The sequence below is a fragment of the Dendrobates tinctorius genome, unplaced genomic scaffold (genome assembly GCF_039654945.1).
Source record: "Dendrobates tinctorius isolate UK_male_01 unplaced genomic scaffold, ASM3965494v1 ptg000126l, whole genome shotgun sequence".
In the NCBI taxonomy this organism is placed as follows: Eukaryota; Metazoa; Chordata; class Amphibia; order Anura; family Dendrobatidae; genus Dendrobates; species Dendrobates tinctorius.
In genome coordinates, this window is record NW_027361794.1 from 6,712,839 (window position 1) to 6,738,063 (window position 25,225).

The window sequence follows — 25,225 nt, forward strand, 5'->3', positions numbered from 1 at the left end:
GTTAATGTGTATTGTGCTTGATAAAGATCTTTTGATCAAAACGTCGCAACTGGAGGCGGAATAAATGTGATGCAAATTCACCAACTTATGAGGCGCTGTCCTTTTTCATTATCTGGTATTTGGACGTATTCCAAGAAGGAATACTTGGATATGATGTGCGCTTCAACCTTGGGTAATGTTGACCCTATGTTTCCATGAGGTGCTGTGAGTCAGTGCCTGTATGATTTAGCCCTGAGAACAGGTCATGGTTCTGCTGTAACAGCTCCCGACGCTTTTGCCTCTGGTGGGCGTTAGAGTCTTTGCAACAGTGACATCATCCACTGTGGCTTTGGGACTGGCTCCCAGGCAAGGGTCGAACAGTGAATCTCGGTCTCGTCATGGTTTTGTCAGGGTCCTGTCAGCGCCGGCGTGCAGCCTCCGCTGAGCGGGGACTCACCCGCACTGAAGGGGGGCCCGGGGTCAGGTACAGCCGGAAAGTACAGATACAAGGACCTGGGGACGCTGAAGTTTAGCAAGCAGCGCAGGACCTACGGTCATGTGACTGCAAGGGGGCGGGGCTTGGCATCCTGCTTTCAGAGGTGGCAGGACACTACACAGAAATACTCAGGCAAAATGGAGGTCATACACAGAGATAGCAGTAAAGTACCAGGGATGAGACCGAACGGATAGTCGGGGCCAAGCAGGAGTCAAAACCAAACAGACATAGACGGTACCAAGCAGAATACAACAAGCAATATCCAGAGAACAGACCGAGTCGTACACAGAGTATCAAGCAACCAGAACACAGCACAAACACACTCAGGGGTCACCACGCTATGCCAAGGGCGGAAGTATAACTGACGGGGTTGGGAGCTTCCTGAGGCTATAAGAAGCCTTCCCAGAACCAATGAGAGGCCACCATAATAAGTTCCAGGTGTGCAGTTAAGAGTCTGCACTGAGATCAAAACATTAACCCCAGAAGTGCCGGTCCACCAGCACTGGTATCATGACAGGTTTTAGCAAGTTCACATGGTATATTTGGTGCAGCTTCCTTTGACCCGGCTGTGTACCTTGTAATTAATTTCACCCAGTTTTTCCACCACCTCATATGGGCCTTACCACTGAGCTAGGAACTTGCTCTTCACCGTACGGATAAGCACTAGCATGGGGTCCCCGGGCTGGAACTGCCTCAGCTTCACTGAATGGTTATAGACCCTTGCCTGTGCCTCCTGTGCCTGGAGAAGATTCTCCTTCATGACAGGCATTACTTTCACCATTCTCTCCTGCAGCTGCAGAACACAGAATAATATTAGGAAGAAGGTGAAACACACAAGACGATAATACATAGATGGGAATAATAGAGAGGAAATATTGGAGAACAATACTTGTAATATTCAGATGGATCCAATCATTGTTTTATAAAAAAAAAATCTACTTATTAAATGAACCAAAACATGGTGGAACAAAGCTACACTCTGTACACACACGGCTCTGCTCAGTACACGGACGGCTCCACTCTGTACAAACATGGCTCCTCTCTGTACCCAAACAACTCTGCTCTGTACAAATTGTACTCACACGGCTCAGCACCGCGCACCTCGTACACACGCAGCTCCACTCCATACACCCTGTACACAGGCAACTTTGCTCCATATATCTCATACACACGTAGCTCTGCTCCGTACACCCCATACGTACACTACTCTAATCCATACACCTTGTACACGGCTCCACTCCGTACATCTCATACACACACAGCTCGTCTACATCCCCTCCTGACCCCACCTATAAACTTCCCCAAATCCAGCACCATGACAACCAGCACAGCAGAGTCCTGCAGACCCCTGATCATCTGACCACTGACTCCTCCCCTCCTGTGACCTCATCACAGGTCCTGTGCGCACAGAACAGCCATATACTGTATATGGTGTGCAGCTCTGCAAGTGAAGGTATGTGGAGATTCCCCATTATTGGCACATTAATATTAGAAATATATTGCTTGGTCTTCCAGACCTTATCTTGACCTCCCCTGTTCCTGGTAACTGCTATTTCTTAATTACATTTCAAACTGAGGAAAGGGCAACTTGAAAACGCTTTGCTATCTTCTTGTATCCTTCTCCTGCTTTGTGGGCCTCCACCATTTTCATTTTCAGAGTGCTAGGCAGCTGCTTAGAACCCATGGCTGCTGTTTTTTTGGCATAAGGTTATGAGAGGCTTGGTGTTACAGAACCACTCCGCACCCAGAATATGTTGTGCAGTTATATGTATATATAATAGGTTCCATGTGAGATGCATGTCCCTAATGTATCAGCAGTGTCCGCCCTCTCCCCACCTTTGTAATTCCCACAGTAAACATCGGCAGGCTCCGGCCACCTGCGGCTTTTGTAATGCATGTCTGGCCTGATGCTTGTCTATTGGCCGCCCCTCTGTATCTGTGTGATATATTCTGTGTCCTGTGAGTAAAGTGTTGTCAGACTGGAAATACATGGAGAACCATTGATCTTTTATATGCGCCCATGCACTCAGAGGAATTCCAGCCAGCGTTATTCATTCAGACTCCGGCCAACGCAGAGCGGACCTCCGAAAATACGGACTGGTACTGAATGAGGTACCCCAGCTTGGAAGACCCCGTTACACTTGGTTTTTACAAAGCTGGGAAATTTGCATCACCTGGCCTTTCCTAACGATGATAGGGAACAAACCATAACCCTAACAGCCTAATTAAGGTGTAAATCCTTGGTCATCTGTGCACTATGATGAGCGACCATACTCGCCGAGCATTTCCGGGAATATTCGGCGGGAGCTCGGGTCCCTGCCCTGCATGTTTGGTGCTCTCTAGAGCGCCAATCAACATGCAGGGATTGTGTGCCACGCACTGTAATGCTGCAGCCATGTTGGTTGTGGTATTACAGTGATTGGCGCCGCCCTGCTCAGCACAGTCAGCTCTGGACTCAGGCAGTGTAGGGAGAGTTTCCGCTGAGATAGGGAGAGATTTGGAATTTTAATAGTGTGGGGATACCATAATTGACTGCACAAATCCAGCTAAATCAACAGTCCTTTTAAGGACAAATTACGGGATATATAGATTGAAGTGCTAGGTAGGGAGTATATGTGGGTATATAGATATCATTGCTAGTCAGGCAGGCATTGTATGCAGCATACTTCATTGCATACATCAAGAGGGTCCATTCCATTACTGCCTGCTGCCTATTACATATATTGACCGTATATACCTAGCCCCAGGTATCATTGGCCAGGAATATTTTTCTTGCATCTTAATCCTGATTACTGAGTTCCAAAGCAATCCAGAGCACACTTTTTCTATCCATTAGCTTGTTGGGACTGCAGAATACGGTCAAATCTTTTTCATAGTACAGCGTGAAAATCCAGCTATTTTAAATGGGTTTGACCGTCCCAGTGATCACATCTGAGTGCGCAGAAAGTTCTGCCATTTTTACTGTAAAATTCTTTGGGAGTGTCTTATACAACTTCTTGACACCATTTTCCTGCCAAAAAAATATTTAGCTACATGCCAGATATTTTACACTGGGTTTTGTCCGCCACACGGATCACATATCACTGTGCTCAAAATTGTGCCATTTCAGGCCTCCATAGAATTGTTTTTGTTGTGTCTTAGCCTACTTATTGACACAATTTTGCTGGCCAAAAAAAAAAAAAATACAGGCCAGATATTGAAAGTGGGCTATATCCGTCAGACGACTCATTTATCTGTGGGCTACAAATTGTGCCATTTGAGGCCTCAATTCAACTATTTTCCTGTGTCTTGGCCTAGTTATTGAGACCAGTTTATTGAAAAAATAAATTGTTACTAGGGATGAGCGAGCATACTCGTTAGGATTCGGTACTCGTCGAGTAATGCGGTACTCGCGGTACTCGAATCCTTGCGAGTATTTCACTACTCGCCTTGCAATATTCGGCACAGCTCGCACAGTCCCTGCACAGCCTAGCACAGTCCCCGCACAGCCCAGCACAGTCCCCATACAGCCCAGCACAGTCCCCGCCCAGGCAAGCACAGTCCCCGCCCATTAATCGCTTTTCCCATAGACTTACATTGGACTCGTTACGAGTACCCGAGTATTAGGAGGTACTTGTAATGAGTACAGCATGTCCGAATACTACACTACTTGCTCATCCCTATTTGTTACCTACTGGCCAGATATTTTAAACTGGTTTTCCTGCACACAGATCACATATAAGTTTGCTCCAAATTCAGCCATTTGTAATGAAAGTGGAAAATATTGTAGTCCATTTAAAATGGGCAAGGCGCGTGGCAAAGGATGGGGAAGTGGAAGTGATGGTGATGGTGCATGCATAGGCCGAGGCCATGGGCAAGCTGAAATTGGACCACAACAAACACCCTCATCTTCTCGCCTGACCTTCCTGTCCCAGTTACTAGGGGACCGCAGCAGCACACCACTATTGAACCCAGAGCAGTGTCAAAAGGTTGTTGGTTGGATAGCGGATAATGCTTCCAGTCACTTTGCCACCACCACCAACACCCAGTCATCTACACAGTCAAGTCTGAGTAGCTGTGAGACTCGACTTAATATTCCTCACCCTGATACTCCTTTCTCCCACCATGACGAGTGCCTGTAGACAACTGAGCTCACACTTGGCCACTCCAAAGAGCAGTTCATTTTTCTATTTATAGATTCGGGCCTCCTCTTTCACAGTTCACTTGAAGCGGGGAAAGATGAGATCGAATGTAGTAATGCCCAAATATTTGAGCAGCCACAGTCACATGAAGGCTACGGTGTGAACATGTCACAAGAGATGGACGATGATGAGACACAATTGCCAGAAAGTCAGGAGGAGGACCAGGGTGCAGAAGTGGAGGGCAAAGTGGTGGATGATATAGTAACTGACCCAACCTGGCAAGAGGATATGCAAAGCAAGGACAGCAGCACACAGGGGGAGGAAGGTGTAGCACCCCTACAGGCAGGAAGAAGCAGTGTGGTGTCTGCAGAGAGAAGGCGGACAACCGTTCCTCATAACACCAACACCACGGAAGTTGGCAGTACAACTGTTAGGTCATCCCGAGTCTGGTTGTTTTTTAAAGACTCTGCCGATAACCCCAAACAGGCCATTTGCACCACCTGCCATGCCCGCATCAGCAGACTAGCAAACCTAGCAGCCTGACCACCATCAACCTGATCAGGCTCATGGCAGCAAAGCACCCAACTTTGTGGGCTGAACACCAGGCTCCAGGAACAGTGTCTGTGGGTGAAAACACTGCTTCTTCCACTGTTGTGCGTGCAAGCCAATCCCCTGTCCACGGTGCATGCAAAGATGGGTCCTGCCCTGCACTTGTCATTGCCCACACTCAACTACCACCATCATCAAGTACATCCAGTGTAGCCTTCAATTGTCCATTCCCCATTCATTGGAACACAAGCGGAAATACCCAGCCAATGCCCCATAGGCCACGCTACTAAATTCACTCATTTCTCATCCGCTTGCGCTCGAAATGTTGCCTTTTAGGCTGTGTTCACACGTTGCATTTTCGTGGCGTTTTTAAACGCTCGATTTTGCCGCGAAAACGCAAAAAAAGCATCCCATGCAATCCTATGGGATTCCGCAATGCTGTGCTAATGCTGCGGATTTTACCGCGGCGGAATAGCATTGTGGAAAAATACGCAGCATGCGCATTAATTTTGCGGAATCGCGGCGATTCCGCCCACATAGGAATGCATTGCTCTGCTTACTTTCCGCTTGTGGCTGTGCCCACTATGCGAAAAGTAAGCAGACCATTTGCGCATGGTACCCAGGGGGTGGAGGAGAGGAGAGTCTCCTCCATGCTCTGGGTACCATATCCCTGTAAAAAATAGAATTAAAATTAAAAAATCATCATATTCTCACCTTCCGATGTCCCGTGCAGCATCACCAGGCCTCCGCAATGCTCCCGGCAGGTCCCGTTCCCAGTGATGCTTTGCGATAATGACCTTTGATGATGTCGCGGTCTCGCGAGACCGCGACGTCATCAAAGGTCATTGTCGCAATGCATCACTGGGAACGGGTCCTGCCGGGAGCATCGCCATGATCGGGAACGCTGCGCGGGATGCCAAAAGGTAAGAAAAACAAGATTTTTTATTTTTTTTATTAGTTTTCACATTAGATCTTTTTACTACTGATGCTGCATAGGCAGCCTCAATAGTAAAAAGTTGGTCACACTCGTCAAACACTATCAGTTTTCCAAGCGATGCTACAGATCGCTTGGAAAACGCTAGCATTCTGCAAGCTAATTACGGTTGCAAATCTCTAGTTTTTCCGCGGGAAGTAGGCGGAAATTAAAATGCGATTTTCTCACATATTTCCCGCGGAATGGAAATCAGGAATTCCCACAGAAATTACCGCGGCAATTCCGCTTGGTGTGCACATAGCGTAAGGCTCATGGAGGCGGAAGCTTTCCGCAACCTGATGGCGGTGGCTGTCCTAAGGTACTTGGTTCTCAGCCGCCACTATTTCTCCCGGTGTGTCATCCCGGCATTACATAAGCATGTGTCCCACAACATTACCCGTGCCCTGAATAATGCTGTTACTGGGAAAGTCCACCTAACCATGGACACATGGAAAGTTTTTGTGGGCAGGAATGCTACATCTCGCTAATGGCACACTGGGTTAACATAGTGAAAGCCGTGACCCAGACGGACCTTGGGATGGAACAAGTCCTCCCGATGCTGAGGATTACGGGCCCTACCTCAGTCAGGGTTGTCCCCACAGTTTAGAGCTCCTGGACCTCATCCTCATCCTCTTCAGCCCTTATCTCTGAAATGACCACATCAGTCGCAAGCTGGAAGCACTGCCTCAGCCAAGCATCAACAAGCTGTACTAAAGCTAATATGCTTAGATAACAAACTGTACAATGCTAAAGAGTTGGTTGTGGACAGCTCTGAAAGAGCAGGCAGATCTGTGGCTGACACCGCTGAACCTACAGCCAAGCATGGTCATGTGTGACAATGGCCAGAACCTGGTGGCGGCTCTGAGGCGTGCTCACACATGTACCATGCCTGGCCCATGTGCTTAACCTCGTTGTTCAACTGTTTCTCAAAAGCTACCCGGAGCTGCCAGATTTGCTTGTCAAAGTATGTTGCCTGTGTACACATTTTAGAAAGTCATCTACAGCTTCTGCTGCCCTTGCCGTGCTTCAGCAGCATTTGAAGCTTCCGGCTCATTGACTGGTGTGTGATGTCCCAATGCGTTGGAACTCCACACTGTACATGTTGGAAGGGATTTGTGAGCAGAAGAGTGCAGTTGTTGACTACCAGCATCAACAGTGCCATCAGAATTCAGTTCAGACTCCACACATAAGACCTCAGGAGTGGACATGGATGTCAGACATATGTACCATCCTACAAAACTTTGAGGAGTCCACCAAGATGTTGAGCCGCAATGATGCCATAATTAGCATCACCATCCCGTTTCTCTGTCTTCTGAAGTGCTCTCTGCTCACAATCAAAGAGGATGTATTGCAGGCTGTGCACGATGATATGGAACATGGTCAGTCGTCCTCTTAGTGAGCACATGGAAGTCTTGCCTGTTAGCAGTCTGGCACGCATGGCTGACTTTATGTTGCGCTGCCTTTCAGGTGACCCTCGTATTCTCAAAATTTTGGGTGACAGTCGTTACTGGTTCGTGACATGGTTCGAGGCGGAGGAACATTGGCAAAGTTCTGGGAGAGTTTTCTCAGACCTTCCCATTGCAGTGGCCTTGAGGCGCGTGGTATTCTCACAAGGAGTGCAAAGTTTTGGAAGATGGTGAGTCCCTTGCTGACCGTACCAACATCCTCCGTGATTCCTCTGAGCCTTATAATTTTTGGGTCTCAAAAAGCTGGATACGTGGCATGAACTGGCTCTCTATGACTTGGAAGTCCTGGCCTGTCCTGCTGCTAACGTTTTGTCAGAGAGCATTTTTAATGCCGCTGGTGGAATTAGAACTGATAAGAGCATCCGTCTGTCACCTGAAAATGCCAAGAGTGTGCAAAGCTGTAATCAAAGCAAAAGGTGGCTACTTTGAAGAACCTAGAATATAAGACATATTTTCAGTTGTTTCACACTTTTTTGTTAATTATATAATTCCACATGTGTTAATTCATAGTGTTGATGCCTTCAGAGTGAATCTACAATTTTCATAGTGATGAAAATAAAGAAAACTCTTTGAATGAGAAAGTGTGTCCAAACTTTTGGTCTGTACTGTATATACAGTGCCTTGTGAAATTATTCAGCTCCCTGAAACTTTTCAACCTTTTCCCACACATCATGCTTCAAACATAAAGATACAAAATGTAAATTTTTGGTGAAGAATCAACAACAAGTGGAACACAATTGTGAAGCTGAACGAAATTTATTGGTTATTTTAAATTTTTGTGGAAATTCAAAAACTTAAAAGTGGAGCGTGCAATAGTATTCAACCCCTTTACTTTCAGTGCATCAAACTCACTCCAGAAGTTCATTGTGGATCTCTGAATGGTCCAATGTTGTCCTAAATGACTAATGATAATAAATATAATCCACCTGTGTGTAATCAAGTCTCCGTATAAATGCACCTGCTCTGTGATAGTCTCTGGGTTCTGTTTGATGCTCAGAGAACATCATGAAGACCAAGGAACACAACAGGCAGGTCCGTGATACTGTTGTTGAGAAGTTTAAAGCCGGATTTATATATAAAATGATTTCCAAAACTTTAAACATCCCAAGGAGCACTGTGCAAGCGATCATATTAAAATGGAAGGAGTATCATACCACTGCAAATCTACCAAGACCCAGCCGTCCCTCAAACAAGGAGAACACTGATCAGAGAGCAGCCAAGAGGCCCATGATCACCCTGGATGAACTGCAGAAGTCTACAGCTGAGGTGGGACAGTCTGTCCATAGGACTACAATCAGTCATACACTGCACAAATCTGGCCTTTATGGAAGAGTGGCAAAAAGAAAGCCATTTCTCAAAGATATCCATAAAAAGTGTTGGTTAAAATTTGCAACAAGCCACCTGGGAGACACACCAAACATGTGGAAGAAGATGCTCTGGTCAGATGAAACCAAAATCGAACTTTTTGGCAACAATGCCAAACTATATGTTTGGCGTAAAGGCAACACAGCTCATCTCCCTGAACACACCATCCCCACTGTCAAACATGGTGGTGGCAGCATCATGGTTTGGGCCTGCTTTTCTTCAGCAGGGATAGGGAAGATGGTTAAAATTGATGGGAAGATGGATGGAGCCAAATACAGGACCAGTCTTGAAGAAAACCTGTTGGAGTCTGCAAAAGACCTCAGACTAGGATGGAGATTTGTCTTCCAACAAGACAATGATCCCAAACATAAAGCAAAATCTACAATGGAATGGTTCACAAATAAATGTATCCAGGTGGTAGAATGGCCATGTCAAAGTCCAGACCTGAATCCAATCGAGAATCTGTGGAAAGAGCTGAAAACTGCTGTTCACAAACGGTCTCCATCAAACCTCACCGAGCTCGAGCTGTTTGCCAAGGAAGAATGGGCAAGAATTTCAGTCTCTCGATGTACAAAATTGATAGAGACATACCACAAGCGACTTGCAGCTGTAAGCGCAGCAAAAGGTGGCGCAACAAAGTATTAAGATAAAGGGACCGAATAATATTGCACGCCGCACTTTTTAGTTTTTGAATTTCCACAAAAATTTAAAATAAGCAATAAATTTCGTTTAGCTTCACAATTGTGTCCCACTTGTTGTTGATTCTTCACCAAAAATTTACATTTGGTATCTCTATATTTGAAGCATGACATAGAAGAACAACTATTTTTTCAGTATACGTAGCTGTTCCCAAGTTGGTTGCCACTTGGAATGATTCATCCATTCATGGCGAATACAATTTCTTGTTCTCCATCCTATGCTACTGTCATGTCGGACACTGTTCGCACCAGGGTGTCCGGCAGACAGCGGTAATACCCCATCCTACCACATGGTTCTCAGCGGCGCTGGTTGGTCTTCTGATCCGACTTGGATTGGGTTAACCAGGTTGTCATTCTGGCTGAGGGCTTAGCCACGCCCTCTGTCTTTAAATTGCCCTGTTTGACTATGGGCGTCGCTGACTATAGCTCTTGCCTTGTGCTAGCGATACCGGTCTGGAGTGGTGGTCTAAGGAGCTTACGGTTGCTGGTGTAGTATATTCCATTGTTGCCATTTTGCCTCCCTGTGTTGTATTATTTGGTTGCCCTTGCACATTACTGTATTCCCCTGTGTGTACGCGGTGTGGTGCATTTCCGTTATCCCTGTCCATACTTATTTGTGGGTTCTGGTGTTTGGTCTCCTCACTGGGTGGAGGGTGGTGGGTTCAGCTTAGGGCTGGACAGGAGACAAGGACAGGGTGGAGGCCCAGGCAGGCACACCTTCAGTGTAAACCCTGGGTTGAGGGACAGACAGGGTTTCCCCTAGTCTGAGGGACACCGCAGGGGCCCCGGGGTTTCAGCCTAAAGTTACCTAGGCTTCCCATGACATTATAGTCGGCCCAAAAAGAAAAAAAAAAAAAATAGGAATTACTTACCATGGATCCTATAGTCTCCATAACCAAGCAGCTGGAGGCTCTGTCCATAGAGGTCACTGAACTGAGGGGGGCAGTCCAGCAACAAGGCCTGTCAGTTCCTGCTGTGCAAACTGAGGCAGCAGTCAGGGCAGCTGAACCCAAGTTGCCTCTTCCTGAACGATTTTCTGGTGATCGCTGTAAGTTTGTTGTATTTCGTGAATCCTGCAAATTGTATTTTCATATGCGTCCACTCTCCTCAGGAAATGAGGCTCAGCGTGTGGGCTTGGTAGTTTCCTTGCTGAGTGGTGACCCACAAGCATGGGCGTTTTCACTACCTTCTGATTCAACTGCATTTGAGTCCGTAGACCTTTTTTTTTTCTGCTCTGGGTTTAATCTATGACGATCCTGACAGACTGGCGTTAGCAGAGTCTAAAATATGCTCTCTACTCCAGGGTGAGTGACTGGCGGAGGATTACTGTACTGAATTTCGTCGCTGGGCTGTGGACACGCAATGGAATGACCCTGCACTAAGGAGTCAATTTTTGCATGGGGTTTCTGAAAGGGTTAAACAAGCTCTGCTAATGTATGAGACTCCCACTTCTCTGGAGGCTGCTATGGTGCTTGTAGTACGCATTGATCGCTGTTTTCGTCAGAGGTCGCAGGAGACATTGCCTGTGGGGGGAGGGGCAGTCTCTGGTGAGGTCGCCTCAGGTGAATCCGTGGAACCTATGCAGATCGCTGGTATATCACATACACATAATAACAAGCATAAATGTCCCTTGCCCAGAAAGCAAGGGGTCTGGTTTTTTTGTGGCAAAAAAGGACATTTTATTAATGCTTGCCCCCGGGTACCTAAGAAAGACGTGCTGGCGGAAAACTGCTAGGCTCAGAGGGTTTGGAGGAGTCTAGTCTGAGCCTTTGCATATCCTCCGTGGTGGTCTCCCAGTGTATGCTCCCTGCCAAGGTAGTTATCGGGGGCCAAGAGCTGTCGATTACTGTATTTGTAGATAGTGGTTCAGCCGCTAATCTCATTGATGAAAAGTTTGCGCGTACTGCGGGATTTAAGGTGGAGACACTGCCTAATCCTATCCGGGTGGTTACCATCAATGCCTCCCCTCTCTCACAAGGGGAGATTAAAGAGTTTGTGGCTGATGTAAAACTCCACATTGGGGTCCTACACTCTGAGCGGGTAACATGTAAGTTGCTCAGTAATTTACCTGCTCAGGTAGTTCTGGGGTTTCCATGGTTGTCTATGCACAATCCGGTGATTGATTGGAAAACCCAGGACATAATTCAGTGGAGCAGATACTGCCAGGAGAGTTGTCTGGCCACGTGTATCTCCGCTGTGACTCCCAGCATCCCGGAGCCACTGCTGGACTTTGCTGATGTATTTTCTGAAAGAGGTTGTTCAGAGCTGCCACCGCACCGACCCTATGACTGTGCTATTAGGTTAAAACTGGGGGCCAAGTTACCAAAAGCCAGGATGTTTAATATCGCAGGTCCTGAGAGGCAAGCTCTCAAAGAATACATTGCAGAAAGTCTAAGCAAAGGGCACATCAGGCCTTCATCATCTCCATTGGCGGCGGGGTTCTTCTTTGTCAAGAAGAAAGATGGCGGATTACGCCCGTGTCTGGATTTCAGGGAACTCAACCAGATTACGGTTCGTGACCCCTACCCGATGTCACTGATACCCGATTTGTTCAACCAGGTGTCTGGTGCCAAATGGTTTTCCAAGCTTGACCTCAGGGGGGCGTACAATCTCATAAGAGTCCGTCAAGGGGATGAATGGAAGACGGCATTTAATTCCCCTGAGGGTCATTTTGAGAATTTGGTGATGCCATTTGGGTTGACGGGCGCGCCAGCAGTATTTCAACATTTCATAAATGATGTCTTTTCTCATCTCTTGGGGAAATTTGTTATTATATACCTTGATGACATTCTTATTTACTCACGCGACCGTGATGCACACATAGAGCATGTTAGGCAGGTGTTGCAGTTGCTCAGGGAAAACAAGCTCTATGCCAAGCTTGAGAAATGTGTATTTGTCGTCCAAGAATTACCTTTTTTGGGTTATGTAATTTCCGCCTCAGGGTTTAAAATGGACACCGCTAAGGTGCAAGCGGTGCTGCAGTGGGATCGGCCTGATAATCTCAAGGCGCTTCAGCGATTCCTGGGCTTTTCCAACTAGTAGGTGGATTCATAACTGGCTTAGTGATCGGACCCAAAGAGTGGTCGTAAATGGCTGCACATCCAGTTGGAAGAATGTCTCAAGTGGGGTACCACAGGGCTCTGTCCTGGGCCCTGTATTGTTCAACATCTTTATCAACGATTTAGATGAAGGAATTGAGGGTAAACTGATTAAATTTGCTGATGACACAAAGCTAGGAGGGATAGCTAATACTAGAGAAGAGAGAGAGAGGATTCAAAAAGATTTAAATAAACTGGAGAAGTGGGCAGCAACTAACAGAATGGTTTTTAACAGGGAGAAATGCAAAGTACTACATCTGGGCAATAAAAATGAAAAAAGCATATATAGAATGGGAGGAATAGGGCTAAGTGACAGCACATGTGAAAAAGACTTGGGTATACTAATAGATCACAGACTGAATATGAGTCAACAGTGTGATGCAGCAGCAAAAAAGGCAAATGCAATTCTAGGATGTATTAACAGAAGCATACAGTCTAGAACACGTGAAGTCATTATTTCCCTCTACTCCTCTTTGGTCAGGCCTCATCTGGAATATTGTGTCCAGTTTTGGGCACCACATTTTAAAAAAGACATCAACAAACTGGAGCAAGTTCAGAAAAGAGCGACCAGAATGGTGACCGGTCTGCAAACCCTGTCTTATGAGGAAAGGTTGCAGGATTTGGGAATGTTTAGTTTGCAAAAGAGAAGACTGAGAGGAGACTTAATAGCTGTCTACAAATATCTAAAGGGATGTCACATTGTAGAAGGATCAACTTTATTCTCATTTGCACAAGGAAAGACTAGAAGCAATGGGATGAAACTGAATGGGAAGAGACACAGATTAGATATTAGAAAAAACTTTTTGACAGTTAGAGTGATCAATGAGTGGAACAGGCTGCCACGAGAAGTGGTGAGTTCTCCTTCAATGGAAGTCTTCAAACAGAGGCTGGACAGACATCTGACTGGGATGATTTAGCGAATCCTGCTTTGAGCAGGGGGTTGGACCAGATGGCCCAGGAGGTCCCTTCCAACTCTACGATTCTATGATTCTATGATTCTATGATTCTATGATTCTATTATAGGAAATTTATTAAGAATTTTTCTATGATTGCTAAGCCGCTCACCAACATGACTAAAAAAGGTACCAATTTTTCTGACTGGTCTGAGGCTGCTGTGCGCGCGTTTGAATTCCTCAAAAACAGTTTTGCTTCAGCCCCCATCCTGGTTCAGCCTGATGTCTCCCTACCATTTACCATGGAGGTGGATGCATCTGAGGTTGGAGTGGGGCGGTACTGTCTCAGGGTCCATCCTTGGGCGAATTGCATCCGTGTGCCTACTTCTCCAAGAAACTGTCGCCGGCCGAGCGTAATTACGATATTGGTAACAGGGAATTGTTGGCCATCAAGTTGGCATTTGAGGAATGGCGACACTTCTTGGAGGGGGCTGTCCATCAGATTACTGTTATAACAGACCATAAGAATCTGCTTTATTTAGAGTCTGCTAAACGCCTGTCCCCCAGACAGGCTCGCTGGGCGTTATTCTTCACCCGGTTCAATTTTTTTGTGACATACCGACCAGGTTCTAAGAATACTAAGGCGGACGCCTTGTCCAGATGTTTTCCGGGTGGAGAGCCACGTGAGGATCTGGTGCCTATCCTCCAAAAGGGAGTTGTGGTCTCGGCTCTCACGACAGAGGTTGAGGCAGAGATTGCTGATGCTCAGGAGGAGGTACCGCCGGATCTTCCTCCTAGTAAATTGTTTGTGCCACTACACCTACGCTTAAAGGTGTTAGGGGAACATCACGATACTGTCCTGGCGGGTCACCCAGGAGTTAAGGGCACTCTGGAACTTGTATCACGTCGTTTTTGGTGGCCCAAAATCCGGCAGGACGTGGCCTCATATGTGTCAGCCTGTACCATGTGCGCACGGGCCAAGACACCACGCTCCCGTACTGCTGGCACATTGCATCCTCTCCTTGTGCCCAGTAAGCCATGGACTGAGATTTCCATGGATTTCATTACGGATTTACCCTCCTCGGCTGGGAACACAGTCATTCTGGTAATAGTTGATCGGTTCTCTAAAATGTCGCATTTCGTTGCTTTGCCATCTTTGCCCAATGCGAAGACCCTTGCTTAGGTATTTATTCGCGAGGTGGTCAGACTTCATGGTGTCCCGTCTGACATTGTATCTGATAGAGGTACACAATTTGTGGCAAAATTTTGGAGAGCTTTTTGTTCACGCCTAGGGATTAAATTGTCTCATTCATCGGCTTTCCATTCTCAGTCGAATGGGCAGACTGAGTGTATGAACCAAAACCTGGAACAATACTTACGCTGTTTTGTGTCTGACAATCAGGAAGAGTGGTCGGCGTTTCTTCCTCTGGCTGAATTCGCGATAAACAATCATTATCAGGAATCGTCTGGGGAATATCCTTTCTTTTGTGTTTATGGTCAACATCCCCAATTCTGTACCTTGCGCCAAGGGAGCTCTGCGGGCGTCCCTGAGGAGGACCAGTTGGGAGCACAATTGGAGGAGAGTAAAGCAGCACTTGCTGAATGTAGGTTCTAGGTATAAACGTGTGGCTGACGGTAGACGTGTGCCTGGTCCGGACCTGTGTGTGGGTGATTGGGTGTGGTTGTCTACAAGGAACATCAAACTCAAAATACCATCGCTTAAGTTGGGGCCCAGGTTCATTGGTCCATTTAGGATCTCCGCAATTATCAACCCTGTGGCATTTCGTTTAGAGTTACCTGCAGTATACAAGATACATAATGTGTTTCACAAGGCGTTACTTAAGAAAGTCGTGGGTGCTGTTGATGTTTCTCCCATGCCACCACCTCCCGTCTTGGTGGATGGCACGTTGGAGTTTGAGGTGTCCAAGGTGGTTGACTCTCGGGTAGTGCGTCGCACTCTACAGTACCTGGTCCACTGGCGTGGCTATGGTCCTGAGGAGAGGACTTGGGTGTCGGCCTCGGACATACATGCGGACCGACTGATTACAGTGTTTCATCGCCGCCATCCGGACAAGCTGGGTCCTCGACAATGTGAGGTTCCTGGGGTCCCTCGTAGAAGGCGGGGTACTGTCGTGTCGGACACTGTTCGCACCAGGGTGTCCGGCAGACAGCGGTAATACCCCATCCTACCACATGGTTCTCAGCGGCGCTGGTTGGTCTTCTGATCCGGCTTGGATTGGGTTAACCAGGTTGTCATTCTGGCTGAGGGCTTAGCCACGCCCTCTGTCTTTAAATTGCCCTGTTTGACTATGGGCGTCGCCGACTATAGCTCTTGCCTTGTGCTAAGCTATACCGGTCTGGAGTGGTGGTCTAAGGAGCATACGGTTGCTGGTGTAGTATATTCCATTGTTGCCATTTTGCCTCCCTGTGTTGTATTATTTGGTTGCCCTTGCACATTACTGTATTCCCCTGTGTGTACGCGGTGTGGTGCATTTCCGTTATCCCTGTCCATACTTATTTGTGGGGTCTGGTGTTTGGTCTCCTCACTGGGTGGAGGGTGGTGGGTTCAGCTTAGGGCTGGACAGGAGTCAAGGACAGGGTGGAGGCCCAGGCAGGCACACCTTCAGTGTAAACCCTGGGTTGAGGGACAGACAAGGTTTCCTCTAGTCTGAGGGACACCGCAGGGGCCCCCGGGGTTTCAGCCTAAAGTTACCTAGGCTTCCCATGACGGCTACAGATCGTTGGCAGCGTGTTGTGTTACACTTTTTATGCAAGTTAATCCGCTCTTCTGTTCTCCTTACTGCAGGATTCCATGATCTCACTGGAGTTAATAGAGAGTTGTATACATAAGCACTATGCACTGTAATGTTCTTATTGCTGATTAGGCAGCGTGTTTGGGCCCTTCCCTGTCATCTGTATTTGCACCTAGTCTTACCGTCTCCATTTATAGCACTGTGTTCTGTAAGTAGGGAGACACTATTGTTGTGTGGGACGTCGTTACTCACATGCGCTGGATACAATGTCCTTATGTCTCACTCTAGAAACTCCTTATTTTATCATCATCAGTGTTTGTTATGTTCTTTATGTGCAAATATTCTCTGTAAGTTGTCACTGTGGTCACCTGGTCTTTGTGGGATAATACCTTCCAGATGAGGCACTTTTGATTTCCATATTAGTTTTGTGTCATCCTATGTGATAAGGACCAATCGTCTCTTGACATAACAGTACAGTGTAATATCCCCCATCCCCCACACATACAGCGTATAGTATAGAAACCCCCCATAGCATACATGGTAACATACACCGATGACCTCATAATACCGCCATATCCCTACATACTGTATAATGTTTCCACAGTACCGCCATCATCCCACACATTGTACACCACACACACGCATGGCTCTGCTCTGCACGACTCGTACACACATGGCTATGCTCCGTACACGTGCGGCTCCACTCCTTACATGCGTGGCTTCACTTGGTATATGTCGTACACGCGCGGCTCCTCTCTGCACACATGCGGCTCCGATCAACATGCCTTGTACACAGCTGCTCCGCACACCTCGTACACACACGGCTCCGCTCTGTACACACACGGCTCCGCTCTGTACACCTCGTACACAAGACTCTGTTCCGAACACCTCATACACACACGGCTCCGCTCCGTACACCTCATACACACAGGGCTCCGCTCCGTACCCCTCGTACACACAGGGCTCCGCTCCGTACCCCTCGTACACACAGGGCTCCGCTCCGTACCCCTCGTACACACAGGGCTCCGCTCCGTACCCCTCGTACACACAGGGCTCCGCTCCGTACACCTCGTACACACACGGCTCCGCTCCGTACACCTCGTACACACACGGCTCCGCTCCGTACACCTCATACACACACGGCTCCGCTCCGTACGCCTCGTAAACACGCGGCTCCGCTCCGTACGCCTCGTACACATGTGGCTCTGCGGGTGGAGGTCGGTGCTGGAGGCGCCATTATTCTCTATGTGGAGTGCGGCTCTGCGGGTGGAGGTCGGTGCTGGAGGCTCCATTATTCTCTATGTGGAGTGCGGCTCTGCGGGTGGAGGTAGGTGCTGGAGGCTCCATTATTCTCTATGTGGAGTGCAGCTCTGCGGGTGGAGGTAGGTGCCGGAGGCTCCATTATTCTCTATGTGGAGTGCGGCTCTGCGGGTGGAGGTCGGTGCTGGAGGCTCCATTATTCTCTATGTGGAGTGCGGCTCTGCGGGTGGAGGTCGGTGCTGGAGGCTCCATTATTCTCTATGTGGAGTGTGGCTCTGCGGGTGGAGGTCGGTGCTGGAGGCTCCATTATTCTCTATGTGGAGTGCGGCTCTGCGGGTGGAGGTAGGTGCTGAAGGCTCCATTATTCTCTATGTGGAGTGCGGCTCTGCGGGTGGAGGTCGGTGCTGGAGGCTCCATTATTCTCTATGTGGAGTGGAGGTCGGTGCTGGAGGCTCCATTATTCTCTATGTGGAGTGGAGGTCGGTGCTGGAGGCTCCATTATTCTCTATGTGGAGTGCGGCTCTGTGGGTGGAGGTCGGTGCTGGAGGCTCCATTATTCTCTATGTGGAGTGCGGCTCTGCGGGTGGAGGTAGGTGCTGGAGGCTCCATTATTCTCTATGTGGAGTGTGGCTCCGCAGGTGGAGGTCAGTGCGGGAGGCTCCATTATTCTCTATGTGGAGTGCGGCTCTGTGGGTGAAGGTCGGTGCTGGAGGCTCCATTATTCTCTATGTGGAGTGCAGCTCTGCGGGTGAAGGTCGGTGCTGGAGGCTCCATTATTCTCTATGTGGAGTGCAGCTCTGCGGGTGGAAGTCGGTGTCGGAGGCTCCATTATTCTCTATGTGGAGTGCGGCTCTGCGGGTGTAGGTAGGTGCTGGAGGCTCCATTATTCTCTATGTGGAGTGCGGCTCTGCGGGTGTAGGTAGGTGCTGGAGGCTCCATTATTCTCTATGAGGAGTGCGGGTGGAGGTCGGTGCCGGAGGCTCCATTATTTTCTATGTGGAGTGCGGCTCTGCGGGTGGAAGTCGGTGCCGGAGGCTCCATTATTCTCTATGTAGAGTGCGGCTCTGCGAGTGGAGGTAGGTGCTGGAGGCTCCATTATTCTCTATGTGGAGTGCGGCTCTGCGGGTGGAGGTCGGTGCCGGAGGCTCCATTATTCTCTATGTGGAGAGCGGCTCTGCGGGTTTAGGTCGGTGCTGAAGGCTCCATTATTCTCTATGTGGAGTGTGGCTCTGCGGGTGGAGGTAGGTGCCGGAGGCTCCATTATTCTCTATGTGGAGTGCGGCTCTGCGGGTGGAGGTCGGTGCTGGAGGCTCCTTTATTCTCTTTGTGGAGTGCGGCTCTGCGGGTGGAGGTAGGTGCCGGAGGCTCCATTATTCTCTATGTGGAGTGCGGCTCTGCGGGTAGAGGTCGGTGCTGGAGGCTCCATTATTCTCTATGTGGAGTGCGGGTGGAGGTCGGTGCTGGAGGCTCCTTTATTCTCTTTGTCGAGTGCAGCTCTGCGGGTGGAGGTCGGTGCCGGAGGCTCCATTATTCTCTATGTGGAGAGCGGCTCTGCGGGTTCAGGTCGGTGCTGGAGGCTCCATTCTCTATGTGGAGTGGGGCTCTGTGGGTGTAGGTCAGTGCTGGAGGCTCCATTATTCTCTATGTGGAGTGTGGCTCTGCGGGTGGAGGTCGGTGCTGGAGGCTCCATTATTCTCTATGTGGAGTACGGCTCTGCGGGTGGAGGTCGGTGCCGGAGGCTCCATTATTCTCTATGTGGAGTGCGGCTCTGCGGGTGGAGATAGGTGCCGGAGGCTCCATTATTCTCTATTTGGAGTGCGGCTCTGCGGGTGGAGGTAGGTGCCGGAGGCTCCATTATTCTCTATGTGGAGTGCGGCTCTGCGGGTAGAGGTCGGTGCTGGAGGCTCCATTATTCTCTATGTGGAGTGCGGGTGGAGGTCGGTGCTGGAGGCTCCTTTATTCTCTTTGTCGAGTGCAGCTCTGCGGGTGGAGGTCGGTGCCGGAGGCTCCATTATTCTCTATGTGGAGAACGGCTCTGCGGGTTTAGGTCGTGCCGGAGGCTCCATTATTCTCTATGTGGAGTGGGGCTCTGTGGGTGGAGGTCAGTGCTGGAGGCTCCATTATTCTCTATGTAGAGTGCGGCTCTGCGGGTGGAGGTCGGTGCTGGAGGCTTCATTATTCTCTATGTGGAGTGCGGCTCTGCGGGTGGAGGTCGGTGTCGGAGGATCCATTATTCTCTATGTGGAGTGCGGCTCTGCGGGTGGAGGTAGGTGCTGGAGGCTCCATTATTATGTGGAGTGCGGGTGGAGGTCGGTGCTGGAGGCTCCTTTATTCTCTTTGTGGAATGCGGCTCTGCGGGTGGAGGTCGGTGCTGGAGGCTCCATTATTCTCTATGTGGAGTGCGGCTCTGCGGGTGGAGGTAGGTGCTGGAGGCTCCATTACTATGTGGAGTGCGGGTGGAGGTCGGTGCTGGAGGCTCCATTATTCTCTATGTGGAGTGCGGCTCTGCGGGTGGAGGTCGGTGCTGGAGGCTCCATTATTCTCTATGTGGAGTGCGGCTTTGCGGGTGGAGGTCGGTGCTGGAGGCTCCATTATTCTCTATGTGGAGTGCGACTCTGCGGGTGGAAGTCGGTGCCGGAGGCTCCATTATTCTCTATGTAGAGTGCGGCTCTGCGAGTGGAGGTAGGTGCTGGAGGCTCCATTATTCTCTATGTGGAGTGCGGCTCTGCGAATGGAGGTAGGTGCTGGAGGCTCCATTATTCTCTATATAGAGTGCGGCTCTGCGAGTGGAGGTCGGTGCTGGAGGCTCCATTATTCTCTATGTGGAGTGCGACGCTGCGGGTGGAAGTCGGTGCCGGAGGCTCCATTAGTCTCTATGTAGAGTGCGGCTCTGCGAGTGGAGGTAGGTGCTGGAGGCTCCATTATTCTCTATGTAGAGTGCGGCTCTGCGAGTGGAGGTAGGTGCTGGAGGCTCCATTATTCTCTATGTGGAGTGTGGCTCTGCGGGTGGAGGTAGATGCTGGAGGCTCCATTATTCTATGTGGAGTGCGGATCTGCTGGTGGTCGGTGCAGGAGGCTCCATTATTCTCTATGTGGAGTGCGGCTCTGCGGGTGGAAGTCGGTGCCGGAGGCTCCATTATTCTCTATGTGGAGTGCGGCTCTGCGGATGGAGGACGGTGCTGAAGGCTCCATTATTCTCTATGGGGAGTGCGGCTCTGCGGGTGGAGGGCGGTGCTGGAGGCTCCATTATTCTCTATGTGGAGTGCGGCTCTGCGGGTGGAAGTCGGTGTCGGAGGCTCCATTATTCTCTATGTGGAGTGCGGCTCTGCGGGTGTAAGTAGGTGCTGGAGGCTCCATTATTCTCTATGTGGAGTGCGGGTGGAGGTCGGTGCTGGAGGCTCCATTATTCTCTTTGTGGAGTGCGGCTCTGTGGGTGGAGGTCGGTGCCGGAGGCTCCATTATTCTCTATGTGGAGTGTGGCTCTGCGGGTGGAAGTCGGTGCCGGAGGCTCCATTATTCTCTATGTAGAGTGCGGCTCTGCGAGTGGAGGTAGGTGCTGGAGGCTCCATTATTCTCTATGTGGAGAGCGGCTCTGCGGGTTTAGGTCGGTGCTGAAGGCTCCATTATTCTCTATGTGGAGTGTGGCTCTGCGGGTGGAGGTCGGTGCCGGAGGCTCCATTATTCTCTATGTGGAGTGCGGCTCTGCGGGTGGAGGTCGGTGCTGGAGGCTCCTTTATTCTCTTTGTGGAGTGCGGCTCTGCGGGTGGAGGTAGGTGCCGGAGGCTCCATTATTCTCTATGTGGAGTGCGGCTCTGCGGGTAGAAGTCGGTGCTGGAGGCACCATTATTCTCTATGTGGAGTGCGGGTGGAGGTCGGTGCTGGAGGCTCCTTTATTCTCTTTGTCGAGTGCGGCTCTGCGGGTGGAGGTAGGTGCCGGACGCTCCATTATTCTCTATGTGGAGTGCGGCTCTGCGGGTAAAGGTCGGTGCTGGAGGCTCCATTATTCTCTATGTGGATTGCGGGTGGAGGTCTGTGAAGGAGGCTCCATTATTCTCTATGTGGAGTGCGGCTCTGCGGGTGGAGGTAGGTGATGGAGGCTCCTTTATTCTCTTTGTGGAGTGCGGCTCTGCGGGTGGAGGTAGGTGCCGGAGGCTCCATTATTCTCTATGTGGAGTGCGGCTCTGCGGGTAGAGGTCGGTGCTGGAGGCTCCATTATTCTCTATGTGGAGTGCGGGTGGAGGTCGGTGCTGGAGGCTCCTTTATTCTCTTTGTCGAGTGCGGCTCTGCGGGTGGAGGTAGGTGCCGGAGGCTCCATTATTCTCTATGTGGAGTGCGGGTGGAGGTAGGTGCTGGAGGCTCCTTTATTCTCTTTGTGGAGTGCAGCTCTGCGGGTGGAGGTAGGTGCCGGAGGCTCCATTACTCTCTATGTGGAGTGCGGGTGGAGGTCGGTGCTGGAGGCTCCTTTATTCTCTTTGTCGAGTGCGGCTCTGCGGGTAGAGGTCGGTGCTGGAGGCTCCATTATTCTCTATGTGGATTGCGGGTGGAGGTCGGTGATAGAGGCTCCTTTATTCTCTTTGTCGAGTGCGGCTCTGCGGGTGGAGGTCGGTGCCGGAGGCTCCATTATTCTCTATGTGGAGTGCGGCTCTGCAGGTAGAGGTCGGTGCTGGAGGCTCCATTATTCTCTATGTAGAGTGCGGCTCTGCGGGAAGAGGTCGGTGCTGGAGGCTCCATTATTCTCTATGTGGAGTGCGGGTGGAGGTCGGTGCTGCAGGCTCCATTATTCTCTATGTGGAGTGCGGCTCTGCGGATGGAGGTCGGTGCCTGAGGCTCCATTATTCTCTATGTGGAGTGCGGCTCTGCGGGTGGAGGTCGGTGCTGGAGGCTCTATTATTCTCTATGTGGAGTGCGGCTCTGCAGGTAGAGGTCGGTGCTGGAGGCTCCATTATTCTATATGTGGAGTGCGGGTGGAGGTCGGTGCTGCAGGCTCCATTATTCTCTATGTGGAGTGCGGCTCTGCGGGTGGAGGTCGGTGCCGGAGGCTCCATTATTCTCTATGTGGAGTGCGGCTCTGCGGGTGGAGGTCGGTGCCGGAGGCTCCATTATTCTCTATGTGGAGTGCAGCTTTGCGGGTGGAGGTCGGTGCTGGAGGCTCCATTATTCTCTATGTGGAGTGCGGCTCTGCGGGTGGAGGTCGGTGCTGGAGGCTCCATTATTCTCTATGTGGAGTGCAGCTCTGCGGGTGGAGGTAGGTGCCGGAGGCTCCATTATTCTCTATGTGGAGTGCGGCTCTGCGGGTGGAGGTCGGTGCTGGAGGCTCCATTATTCTCTATGTGGAGTGTGGCTCTGCGGGTGGAGGTCGGTGCTGGAGGCTCCATTATTCTCTTTGTGGAGTGTGGCTCTGCGGGTGGAGGTCGGTGCTGGAGGCTCCATTATTCTCTATGTGGAGTGCTGCTCTGCGGGTGGAGGTCGGTGCTGGAGGCTCCATTATTCTCTATGTGGAGTGGAGGTAGGTACTGGAGGCTCCATTATTCACTATGTGGAGTGCGGCTCTGTGGGTGGAGGTCGGTGCTGGAGGCTCCATTATTCTCTATGTGGAGTGTGGCTCTGCGGGTGGAGGTTAGTGCCGGGGGCTCCATTATTCTCTATGTGGATTGTGGCTCTGCGGGTAGAGGTAGGTGCTGGAGGCTCCATTATTCTCTATGTGGAGTGTGGCTCCGCAGGTGGAGGTCAGTGCCGGAGGCTCCATTATTCTCTATGTGGAGTGCGGCTCTGTGGGTGGAGGTCGGTGCTGGAGGCTCCATTATTCTCTATGTGGAGTGCAGCTCTGCGGGTGGAGGTCGGTGCTGGAGGCTCCATTATTCTCTATGTGGAGTACGGCTCTGCGGGTGGAGGTCGGTGCCGGAGGCTCCATTATTCTCTATGTGGAGTGCGGCTCTGCGGGTGGAGGAAGGTGCCGGAGGCTCCATTATTCTCTATTTGGAGTGCGGCTCTGCGGGTGGAGGTCGGTGCTGGAGGCTCCATTATTCTCTATGTGGAGTGTGGTTCTGAGGGTGGAGGTCGGTGCCGGAGGCTCCATTATTCTCTATGTAGAGTGCGGCTCTGCGGATGGAGAACAGTGCTGGAGGCTTCATTATTCTCTATGTAGAGTGCGGCTCTGCGGGTGGAGGTCGGTGCTGGAGTCTTCATTATTCTCTATGTGGAGTGCGGCTCTGCGGGTGGAGGTCGGTGCCGGAGGCTCCATTATTCTCTATGTGGAGTGCGGCTCTGCGGGTGGAGTTCGGTGCTGGAGGCTCAATTATTCTCTATGTGGAGTGCGGCTCTGCGGGTGGAGGTCGGTGTCGGAGGCTCCATTATTCTCTATGTGGAGTGCGGCTCTGCGGGTGGAGGTAGGTGCTGGAGGCTCCATTATTATGTGGAGTGCGGGTGGAGGTCGGTGCTGGAGGCTCCTTTATTCTCTTTGTGGAGTGCGGCTCTGCGGGTGGAGGTCGGTGCTGGAGGCTCCATTATTCTCTATGTGGAGTGCGGCTTTGCGGGTGGAGGTCGGTGCTGGAGGCTCCATTATTCTCTATGTAGAGTGCAGCTCTGCGAGTGGAGGTAGGTGCTGGAGGCTCCATTATTCTCTATGTGGAGTGCGGCTCTGCGAGTGGAGGTAGGTGCTGGAGGCTCCATTGTTCTCTATGTGGAGTGCGGCTCTGCGGATGGTCGGTGCTGGAGGCTCCATTATTCTCTATGTGGAGTGCGGCTCTGCGGATGGTCGGTGCTGGAGGCTCCATTATTCTATGTGGAGTGCGGCTCTGCTGGTGGTCGGTGCTGGAGGCTCCATTATTCTCTATGTGGAGTGCGGCTCTGCGGGTGGAAGTCGGTGCCGGAGGCTCCATTATTCTCTATGTGGAGTGCGGCTCTGCGGATGGAGGACGGTGCTGAAGGCACCATTATTCTCTATGTGGAGTGCGGCTCTGCGGGTGGAGGTCGGTGCTGGAGGCTCCATTATTCTCTATGTGGAATGCGGCTCTGCGGGTGGAGGTCGGTGCTGGAGGCTCCATTATTCTCTATGTGGAGTGCGGCTCTGCGGGTGTAGGTAGGTGCTGGAGGCTCCATTATTCTCTATGTGGAGTGCGGGTGGAGGTCGGTGCTGGAGGCTCCATTATTCTCTTTGTGGAGTGCGGCTATGCGGGTGGAGGTCGGTGCCGGAGGCTCCATTATTCTCTATGTGGAGTGCGGCTCAGCGGGTGGAAGTCGGTGCCGGAGGCTCCATTATTCTCTATGTACAGTGCGGCTCTGCGAGTGGAGGTAGGTGCTGGAGGCTCCATTATTCTCTATGTGGAGTGCGGCTCTGCGGGTGGAGGTCGGTGCCGGAGGCTCCATTATTCTCTATGTGGAGAGCGGCTCTGCGGGTTTAGGTCGGTGCTGAAGGCTCCATTATTCTCTATGTGGAGTGTGGCTCTGCGGGTGGAGGTCGGTGCTGGAGGCTTCTTTATTCTCTTTGTGGAGTGCGGCTCTGCGGGTGGAGGTAGGTGCCGGAGGCTCCATTATTTTCTATGTGGAGTGCTGCTCTGCGGGTAGAGGTCGGTGCT

General features: G+C 50.5%; 1 protein-coding gene and 1 pseudogene across 1 annotated transcript in view; both read left to right on the forward strand.

Moving 5' to 3' along the window:
* Window positions 1–1,893: 1,893 nt before the first annotated feature.
* The window catches only part of LOC141047225 (uncharacterized), a 358,189-nt pseudogene continuing 334,857 nt past the window's right edge, over window positions 1,894–25,225 (forward strand).
* Window positions 23,574–25,225, forward strand: part of LOC141047234 (uncharacterized) — a 659,661-nt gene continuing 658,009 nt past the window's right edge. Inside the window, exon 1 of the mRNA XM_073542208.1 lies at window positions 23,574–23,595. The gene's annotated coding sequence lies outside the window, so the exon portion shown is untranslated. The remainder of the gene's footprint in view (window positions 23,596–25,225) is intronic.